The sequence below is a fragment of the Desmodus rotundus genome, chromosome 13 (assembly GCF_022682495.2).
Source record: "Desmodus rotundus isolate HL8 chromosome 13, HLdesRot8A.1, whole genome shotgun sequence".
In the NCBI taxonomy this organism is placed as follows: domain Eukaryota; kingdom Metazoa; phylum Chordata; class Mammalia; order Chiroptera; family Phyllostomidae; genus Desmodus; species Desmodus rotundus.
The window spans coordinates 64,330,574-64,342,272 of NC_071399.1; the positions used below are offsets into that span (position 1 = coordinate 64,330,574).

At 32.0% G+C, this 11,699-nt stretch overlaps 1 non-coding gene across 1 annotated transcript; it reads right to left on the reverse strand.

Moving 5' to 3' along the window:
• Positions 1 to 11,046: 11,046 nt before the first annotated feature.
• LOC112313947 (U4 spliceosomal RNA) lies at positions 11,047 to 11,193 on the reverse strand. The gene has a single exon (XR_002975743.2). It is a non-coding gene; the product is annotated as a U4 spliceosomal RNA (small nuclear RNA).
• Positions 11,194 to 11,699: the final 506 nt, after the last annotated feature.

Consider the following 11,699-nt stretch of genomic DNA (forward strand, 5'->3'; position numbering starts at 1 on the left):
CATTGCCACTTTTTAAAGTTCATAGAAAATCTCGCTTTTTCAAAACCCACTCCTTCTTTATTGAAATACTCCCTGCCAAGATATAATTTGCTCTTAACTTTCCTCCTTTCTTTACTAGTCACTTCCTTTTACTCCTCTGTTTTCAAAAATTGAATTTTAAGAAAATGTTTCAAGAAATTTCCCTTTGCTTTTGCACATCTATATTAAATCCAGGCAATCTTATCCGAGTTCAGTTTGTATTAGATAATCCAATTGCCAAACCTCTCCTCACAAGCATCTCAATTCCTTTACTTTGGATAAAACCCACTGCATTTCTTACTGTATGCTCCCCCACCATACATTTATGTTCCTTCCTTTATAATCTAATATTTTCCTCTTATTCGCTCATCTAAAGTCACAGCAGCAGCCTCCTTGGAACCTTAGAATGCAATCAGTCAAATTGTGTCCCAGGATTTTTGCAAGTACTACTGCCTCTAACTAGAAAACTGTTCCCTAAAATATTTACATCGCTTGATTCCTCATTTTCTTTATGTTGGCGTTCCAATTTCCCTTTATAGTGAAAACATTCTTAGTATCACAGCATTCAAAACTTCACTCTCCTGGCTCCTTATCCATAGCAGTGATCACTACCTGTAATGTATGTCTATTTTCCTCTTTTAGTGGAAACTTCAAAAATATATGTTGAAAGACTGAAGGAACCAAAACACTTTTATTTCATGTTTCATGGGGATGCTTGGCATGCTCTTATTCATGGGTGGGCGAGCCACGCACACTGCAAGCTGTGCATCTCTCTAGTGTGAACCCCCGACCTGCTTCAGTACTAGAGACAAACGAAGCCAGCAAAAAGCCAAAACATTCTATAATGTAGCATGATTCTGCACAGGTGAACCCACTTCACATTATGGGAACAGTTTATTGGACCCAGTCTCAAGGCTATGAGAACACTACTTATGAGGCCCATTTAAGGCTATGGAAACCGTGCTCTTCTTAGTTACCCAGACACCGGGGTGAGGCAGCCAGGCTGCACATTTACCTTACACTAACACCGTATTATTTTATCTATTATTTCGTAATGTTAATATCTATGTTCTGCATAGATTTAGTATAGCATGCATTTTTTAGGAAGGGAAAGATAACTTTAAAATGAGAATATTTTCAGTTATCTTGATTATATTTTTTTAGTCAGTAAAAAGTCAAATAGTTACTGAGTTTTATATGAAATAATTTTAAAAATCTTACTAGAGGCTACTTTCAAGGCTCTCAGGTTTGTGATACAATTGAAATGATCCTACATAGACTTTTTCTCTTTTTTTATGTATTGATTTTTAGAGAGAGAAAGAAAGAGAGAGAGAGAAACACCATTTGGTTGTTTTACTTATGCATTCATTGGTTGATTCTTTTCAGTGCCCTCACTGGGGATGGAACTGCAACCTTGGCATATAGGAATGACTCTCTAACCAACCGAGCTACCCAGCCAGAGCTGATCCTCCATAGAATTTTAAATGTTGTATAATATTGTAACTATTTCTCAAAATTAAATCTGACATCCAAATAAATGTTCAGTACTCAACCTACCTTAGGTAGGACAATGACTTCTGCTACTGTTACTCATTTGGACTTGTTATTGTCTATATAATTGGACTTTTGTTACTTCTTTTTACTTTTTAAAATTTTTTTACAGACTTTTTTTTTTATTGTTCAAGTAAAGTTGTCTCCATTTTCCCCCCACTCCTCCCCCCTGCCTACTCATCCCCACTTCTTTTTAGTATTATCACATCTCACTTTTCTTATCTTCTCAACATGGCATTATGGTTTCTTCTAAACAGTTATTATTAATCATTATAAAGTAGTTAAATTCTATGAAAATTTAACACAATATAAATTTGATATAAGTGCTTAAGAAAAGTTATCTCTATTTATAAAAGAAATATTCCAAAATCAAGAACTGGAAAATAAGTTGGGAGAAATGCCTAGCAAAATTGTCTTCATCTTTCTTTGATTGGGGTTTATTTATTTAAGTAACCAGAGATAGGAGATTAAATACTTTCATAGATGCACCAGAAATCAAATTAACTGCCATGCCAAGTATCCTCATTTAAGTTAGAGGCTGTAAATGGCTCATTATTTCTATGGTTTTCATGTGTTTAAAAAAAAAATCGACAGTATATTGTATTGAGAAAATTGGACAGGTACATGCAAAAAAGGAAACTAGACCACCAATTTATACCACACGTAAGAATAAACTCAAAATGAATTAAAGACTTAAATGTAAGTCACAAAATCATAAAAATTCTAGAAGAAAACATAGGAATTAATCTCTCAGACATCTCTTGCAGCAATATTTTTGTCAATAGATCTCCCAGGGCAAGGAAAACAAAGGAAAAAATAAACAAATGGGACTACATCAAGCTAAAAAGCTTTAGTAGAACAAAAGAAATCAACAAAATGAAAAAGGAACCCACTGTATTGGAGAACATATTTGCCAACGTTACATATGCTAAGAAGTTGATTTACAAAATATTTAAAGAACATATACAACTCAACACCAGGAAGACAAACAATCCAATTAAAAGGGCAAAGGACATAAACAGATACTTCTCCAAAGAGAACATATAGATGGCCAACAGACATATGAAATATGTTAAAGTCAACAATAATCAGAGAAATGCAAATTAAAAACATAATGAGATATCACCTCGCACCTCACAAAATGGCTATCATCAATAAATCAGCAATCAAGCATACACAGACAAAATAATAATAAAATAAAATCAATGACTCCTTCAAAAATAAAATAAATCAACAAACCTGCTGGCAAGGATGTGGAGAAAATGGAACCCTCGTGCACTGTTAGTGGGAATGCAGACTGGTGCAGCCACTGTGGAAAACAGTATGGAATTTCCTGAAAAAATTAAAACCAGAACTGTGTTTTGACCCAGTGATTCCACTTCTGGGAATATATCCTAAGAATCCCAAAATATTATTTTGAATGAATACCTCCATGTTCATTGCAGCATTATCTCCAATAGCCAAGGTCTAGAAACAGGCCAAGGGCCCAACAGTAACAATATAAGTGGATAAAAAAAGTTGTGATACATTTGCATGAAGGAATATTATGCAGCCATGAAAAAGAAAAGTACTCTTATCTTTAATGTCAGCATGGACAGACCTGAGAAGTATTATGCTAAGTGAAATAAGCCAGTCAAAGATAAACACCATATGATATAACTTATATACAAATTTAATGAACAAAATAAACTGACTAGCAAAATAGAAACTGAGTAATGAATACATGAAACAGACTGAGAGCTGTGAGAGGGGAGTAGGAATGGGGACGGGATGAAAGAAGGTGAAGGGATTAGCCAAAGAACACATATACATAACCTATAGACACAGACAACAGTGTGGTGATGGCCAGAGGGAAGGGGGTGGCTGGGGTGGGTGGAGGTGGGCAAAGGGGTGAGGAGAAATGGGGACATCTTTAGGAGTATTGATAAAAATAAAGTTTAAAAAATCAACAACATAAATGACATTAAAATCAAAGGATGTGCAGTAATTTCTGCAATTGTGATAAATTTTAAAACTGAAGTGATTCCTAAGTCCTGTAATAAAAACTGCTCAGATGATTCGACTTATGTGACTATGTGTAAGAGCTTTCTACAACTGTATTAACCAGACAAGAAGAGAATATCGTTTCTCATTACACAGGTTTCTCTGCTATCCAAAAGTAGAGTGATCCTATGAAACTTTTTGCAAGCCAAAATGATGTAAAGCGAAGAAGCAATTACCGCAGGACACATCTTGCTAACAGATGCACAAAATAACTTGAAACAAAGCAGAGATGTTCACAGATACAGTTCAAAGCTATGGCAGTGGCTTGATGCTAAAATGCTGACTATAGTTCCAGGGGAAGAATCTTGGTGGGACCACTCTTGCTGCTTGGGCTGCACACTGCCTCTAAACTGTATTACTACAAAACAGATGCTAAGTGCTATTCTCGCTTTTTGTATTTTCTTGTGCAAGTGTAAATTCTTTTTATATTTAATTTGGTTCATAAAACCAGGTGCTAATTGAGGTCTTCTGTAAAAGTAAAATGGTATAAAGCAAACTCCCAAAGGTGGCATATACCTATGTGAACTGATGGCTTTAGTACTTGCCATGTAAGGCAGAAAAGGCTAAAGAATTTCATAAATTTCCATATTTAATATTGAATAACATTTCCCCTTCAAAAATAAACTAATATTCTTTAAGCTTAGGGAGTCCACACATGAACACCTAGATTTATATATACTTATGTAGCATATTTAATTTTATATTTTCTTCTTAAATATACCTTTCTAGAAACTTAAGCAGAAAACAAATTCAGGAAAAATAAAAAGGGACAGTTTCTTTAAATCAAGAAATAAACAACTCAGGATGTTAATAAGGAAGTACATGAAAAAGCTATTCTTAAGAAGAACAGAAAATAAAAATAAGCTCTGTCCAAATTCTTCATTAATAATTGAAACATAGATGCGCACGTGAAGTGCTTTGTAAGTAATGAGCACTGGGCATAAATATTTAACAGATTGCTGGTGAAATGTGTCCTAAATTATGTCTAAATGTTAACAAGGATGTCTTCTACTTCACAGAACAATGAGGAACATAAATATTTCAAAGCAGCAAGCTTGACGGGTGGAAGCTGGGGAACCACAAGGCAGCCTCCGTGTTCTTCTTAACTCTTTAACCTTCAGATATGTGCTTTCTAAGTTTAACAGGAACAAAGTGCTTCCCATCAAAGCCAACGTTTATACCAGTTACATCAAAGCCATACTGGAATCTCTTTAAAGTACACTTATCAGACAAATAATGCATACAAAGTGATGTGTCTTGGTGGTGCAAAGGGAATCGACAAGTGAGACAATGTATTTGAAGTGAAACAATCTCCCTGATAGCTACTGCACTCTCTTTTGTTTACTGACCCAGCCTCTACAAAGACAAACAGATCGTGGACAACTTCCAAGGCTATCCCCCCACCCACATAAACAGATATGCACATGGATATATAAACCTAGTATAAAATGAATGAGATTGATTATACCTGACCTTCAGCTGAAAAAAAAAAGTCCAACAGTGCTATAATATCATAATATTAGGTAGGGTATTTTGGGCATATAATTCAGCCAATGTTTCTTTCTACTTTAACAGCAAATGTTTTAACCTAACTTAATAAATGTTCAACTATAAACAAAATTAACACATGAGTTTGAATAATGAAAATAATAAAGAAATGATTAAGACAAATGTCAGGTTCCACCATAGTTCAGCTACAGATATACTATGTAGCTTTAGAAAAGTCACTGACATTTCCCTGAAGTAGTATTTTTTTCTCAATAAAGAAATAAGAGAAAATCCCATCCTTGTGTTCAATCATAATATACAATTATTTGACAGTATAAAATAATAAGTGAAAAACACTGAAACTATTTGATGAAACAATATTCAAGAATCATAATATAGAAGCATCTATATTACTGTGAGCATTTAGATTGTTGACTCTAAGTAGAGGAGACAGTGGCTTTTTACTCGATTTAATGAATTTTACCAGAAAATAGCCAATTTTGCTTTTTGTTTTACGTATGCATGGTAATAGTCATGCCACATTTTATTTTATTGGTATTTTACTTCTTGTTCCAGCAGCATCATTTCCCTGAAATTATTCCTCAGAGGCTAACAGTAACTTTCTGATAGCTGTCACCAACGTTTTCTCATCCTCAACCACTTGACTAAGCATAACGATACCGATTGCCGTTCTTTATCTCCTCTCATACATTATTTGCGTACTCACTCACTGTATAAAACTATTTAAGTGTCTACTGTGAATTGTGGCTTTAATCATGACCCATGGCCTTTGACTGAAATCTTGGCCTGATGTTTCTAGTACATGTTCTCCTAATACCATATATTCATTTCTGCTAAAATGAGCCAATGATTTCAAACTTCAACCAACCAGCTCAAAACTTAAAATACAACATACCATCAGAGAAAAAAACTTGGATATTCCTTCAGATTCTTCCCCTAAATTTTGTTCAATTTTGAATTCTGAGTGGTTTTCTGTTGCTGAATTCATCAAGTTCAAATACTTGCCTGACATTGCTTTAAACTATGTTGAATTCTCTAATTTCTATCATTAATATCCATATCATGTTTTACTTCCTAATTATTTTCCAAATCTTTTCACTTATTTATGTCATCATTGCTACAATGTAATGTGAGCTGTCATTATCTTTCAGCTAGATTATTGAAGTAACTCCTGAATTACTTATTTCTTTAATAACCTCTCCTAACAGTTCTGTACACTTAATACAAGGTTGTCATGTCGAACCATAAAATTATTTTATTCATCATGAAAAGAGAAGCAATATTTTCTCATGGGTCAAAAATAAAGCAAAAATTCTTAATGTATAAGTTCTTCATAATTTATCTTGAATGATAGTCTAATCATTCAGCTGTTACCCAGCTCCATGTCAAGTCACTTTTCTTCCCATTTTCTCCAATACCCTGAACTTCTTTCAGTTCTATATGGGGTGGGGGTGGGGGTAAAAATCAGTTTACCATAATTCATATGGAAAATAATACAAGAATTTAAAATAATAATACAAAAAAAGCTTTTTCATGTACTCACAATGGTAAACTTACTTTTGCCCCACACTGTATATAGTTCATGTTTTTGTGTTCATATTCAGCACTATAGTCCATGTATAAACTACCCACTAAATATCTGCTAAGTGAATGAACCTTAAGAATAATATCTCAGCCTGGTCATAATTTCACATTAGAACAGACTTATTATGTTATGTTGGTTATTATTTTATATATAAAAAAGAAATAATATAATGTGATGTTTATGATTAGCTTTACTTTTAAGAATAATATACAACTAAAGCATTATAGAGTATATTTCAGTGTCTGTTAACATAATTTATATTTATTTAGAATTAGCTAATTTATAAATAAAATTATTTTATATTTTAACAATGAAAATGTTACTTAGTTTTCTTTGAATTAAAAAGAATAAAAAGCATTTTTCATATGCTAAATACTTATTTTAACTTCAATATATTATAACAATATTAAATCATTTTGTTATAATTTTCTTACTAATTAAAAATTAGAATACCTTTTCCTTTATAAATTGTTTAGGCATATTCTTTGTGCACATTTTTATTAATTTTATTCATATATTGTTCAATAAAACCCTAGTCACACATTCATGCCCAATCTCTTCCCAAATGATTCATTTCTTTTTCCAAAGCAAGAACCAACTTATTAAAGATTTTCTAAATTTTAAGTTTTGTTAAATCTTCACCCTTCATAGGTAGCATCTCCCACAATATATAAGTATTATTTGCCTATAACCATACATATTGTCTTAAAAGATGAAAAAATGATAAATTATTATTTTAGAAATATTAAAATATATTTCACTTTAATTTTCCTTTTTACACATTATATTTATTTCTTGTGTTTTAAAGAATAGTCTTAGAATTCAGCATGCAGATTAAGTAGCATACAAAGAATTTTGCTGAAGAAAGAAAGAATTGGCTTGGTGTGGACACCATCGTATAAAATCAGGTAAAGAGCCTCATCATTATCTGTGTGGGTGAGTTAATTGCTTTGAAAGCAGAATGCTTTCTATAGCCTTCCCAGACAGCAAGGAATGTTTTCTGACATCATTACTATAAATGTTTCATGAAGCATCTCCTTTGACAAAGCAATAGAAACTTTAAATTCATATTTTATACTTTCTTTCCAAGTAACAACTGTCAAAAATATACCTAAATGTTTTAGCTGAATGAGCTTGAAAAAAACACATGAAAGTATAAATAAAATCATGTACTATTTAACAGTTTTTAGGATATCTGTATTCCAGAAACATTTTATTCACACATTCAATTCCAGCAATCACCATACCACATGGCATACTGCTCTTAGTATTTGTACAGACTAAAACAGAAGTTTATAAAGGTCAAAGACATAGATACTGTTTTTCTATCCTCATTCCCTTATATAGTACACAGGAGTTATATAATAAATATCTTTTTGTTTGTTTTAAATTTTATTTTCAGTTACAGTTTACATTCAATATTATCTTGTATCAGCTTCATGTGTAGAACATAGTGATTAGACAATGCATACTTTATAAAGCGCTCCCCTGATACTCTTGAAAGTATTTCAATCACATGTTAATATTTAAAATGACTTAAAACTGCTCTTGTTTTATAACTCTACTATTTGGAAAGTAGAATGTCAAGCACATGTACAGTAAAGGTCTGTGATTTCTAACTAAAGTAGAAACCATAAAATAATATGTATCATCTTCAATCAAAAATTTATTGTCAAAATCAATCCTTCAGAATGGGAGTTTCTCATTAAGTGTAAAATTGACCTCATTGCTGACTTCTAGTCAGAAAATATCAAAATCAGTTTTTTTATTCATACCTTTATCTGGTGTAATGTGAGAACTTAGTATTAAGTAATGCATTTTGTTATTTTCTATAAAATCCTATATTCACTCGCACTAGTTCTTTCAACAAATATAAAGTAAAAGAGACTGGATTCACCTCTCTTCCTAAAAAAAATAAAAATGACAAAATGTATAAAACAACTATTTTTGAACACTGGACATTAGGCAATCTCAGAGACTGCTCAGTTAGGGAAAACTAAGGCCTTTAGGTGTTTTTATTCTCAGATTATTGTTTGTAGAGAGTTTCTAGGAGACAGAGCAAGTGGAAGGACCAGAGTCCAATTATTACCATAGGTTGAGGCAGCCACGTTTACAAGAAAAAAGGAGAGTGAAGAACTTCAAAGATTTTTTTCAGATTTGCAGAGGGACTCTTTGAGATCTTAGTTTAGTTCTAATTAGAAGATGTGAATGAGGAAACTTTCCAAGGCTAAGAAAGAATTTCACTTCCAAAAAGCAAAACAGGAAACAAAACTCCAATATCACAAAGTCATTGCTTATATTTTCATGAGTCAGGGTGAAAAAAAGAATTGACATTGAATAATATAGAGAACCAAAAAAATATTGTTTCACACAGGGAAAAATAATTCTGGAATAAAACTGACTTTTGTCCCATATTACAAAGCTTTAAGCTTCGTAGTTCAACAGTTGAAACATTTTTCAAGTAAATTAACTGCATCACACATTGATGTTTCTCTCCCTCTCTTTCTCCTTCCCTTCCCATCTTTCTGGAAATAAATAACTAAAATCTTTTAAAATATATATAAAATAAAATAATGCAAAAGATAAAAGTTTAGTGATCTTCAGTTTGGCAAAAAATAATACTATATACAACATAATAAGCACAAATCCACATTTTGACTACATCAAAAGGTTTTGTTCTTCACACATGCTGTTTTAAAAAATGAAATGGTAAGCAACAAACTAGTGGATAATATTTGAAAATATATTTCTCACAAAGAACTTATATCTAGGATATGTAAAAAACACAAATATTATTAATATAAACATCTTAATAAAAATTGGCAAAATATTTGAATAAACATTTCACAGAAAATAAAAGATATTTTGATGGGAAATCAGTCCATGAAAAGATCATCAAAACAACTGGCCATAAAAGTAATACAAACAAAAACTATAATGAGATTCCACCACATGCGCACTACCTTGACTAAATTATAAGCACTCACATGTCACGTTTGTGAAACTGTAGTTAATCACCACTAGGAGGGAAGAAAAACCTACACAAACACTTTGAAAAATAGTTTTACAAATTTTTGAAACATTTTATATACATCTGCCTTACCACCCAACCATTCCACTCATACATAATACTCAAGAGAAACGTAAGTATATGCTCACAAGAAGACATTTATGGGATGATCTTAGTAACTTTATTTGTAAAATTAAAAAATGGGAAACCTTGTAAAGTAAGTATGTGAATGGACAAATTATGGTATATCCACACAATGCACTACTGCTCAGAAAAATTAGAGAAAAAAGGATGAACTTGGTAAATGCAACATGGATTAAACTCAAAATAATTATTTTGAGAAAAAAAAGACTAGACAAGTCTCCATCATAAGTTCACTTTATATAAAATTTTAGAAAAGCAAACTAATCTATAGTGACAGAGGGCATTTCAGGAGTTGCCATGGAATGATGGGAGAATAAAGCAGGAAAGATGGACAATGGCATGAGGGAATTTGCTAGTAATGAGTATGTTTATTATTTTGATTGTGGAGATGATTTCATAGATATGTCAATATTAATGAAAGTATATACCATGAATATGTACAGTTCATTGTACATTAAATACACTTAAATATAGCTGTAAATTATGTTTTGAAAAAGCATATATGTTTGTCTTACTTCTCTGTGTGGCCAAGATTCTACCAGGAGTGCTAACCTGCCTGTGGGTAAGAGGCCTAGGTCACCCTTCCCATTAGCTGTGGCCCTATCATCTGTGTAGTGATTGCTCTTAAGAAGAGACAGCAGTTGTTCTTCAGATGCCTGTTATCATTTCCTTTACTCTCTGAGAATAAATTTTCTTTAATAGAATTTCAAGAATATAGTTCACTTGTCATAGATGAATGAGATTTTTACAGATACTTGCATCTCAAATATACTGCTTTTGTTTCCATTTCCTATAATAATTTATCTCTTTTGTCCATTTAATGAAGGTATCACTTTTATTTTTATTCCTCTCTTTCTATACTCATGGAAACGAATGAATGAGGTATCTAGATGCCAATTCATTTGGCATTGTTTTTGTAGCTCTTCAGCAAGGTGACAACATTTAAATGTATTAATTCAATAACTCCTGTTTTCTGTAGAGTAAATGTATAGAAAATCATGTGACTCTTACTGTAATGTGAGGGGAAATTCATTTATGTTGAAAAGAAATTACTGGAATCACTTTCAAGATTGGCAATGCAGAAATGCCTTATATCAATTCATTAGTGAAAAAGAACCTCACTTCCAATAAGAAACAATCTGATTTTGCATATATGTGTGTGTCTATATATATGTGTGTGTGTGTATATATATATATACATTAAAAAGGGAACAGTGAAGTTAAAAAGGTGGAAAACTCAAGAAAGGCTGGATTAAAAGCTGATTACTTTAATTAGCAATAATCGTGCCTCAGATAAACCTCATTGGCTACGATATTGCCACTGCGCAAAGCTAAGAGCTAATTACTTTAAAAATTAGGGAGAAAGTGAGATTGAAAGGTAAGCAATAATGATTAAGGACGATGCTAATAAATTAATAAGTTAAATCCCATTTGTAATTGTGTGTTAGCTGCAAAGAACAGCAAATCCATTGTATACATTACCCAAATTCGTTGGAAAAAGTGCTGAATTATCTATTTATGTTGTTCACATACAAGAATATAATTTGCAGCCCATGTGTCCAAAATAAATTCATTAGGACAGAATTGAATGACTGATTAGTAAGTAAAAATGAACCTACTTAAGTCAGCAATTATGTTTTTGTTTAGTCAGAAGTTGTTGGAGAGCTAACCATATTTAAATAAAGAATAGTAAAATAATCATATTTAAGTAGAATAGTAAAAACTGCAATTTTTGACACTGAGATCTCTCAACAGTATGTCACAATGCAGTGATGCTAGAAGAATTTTTTTTTAAAAAAGACACTCTTTGGTTAATCAATTCATAAAGGTGGACAAGAA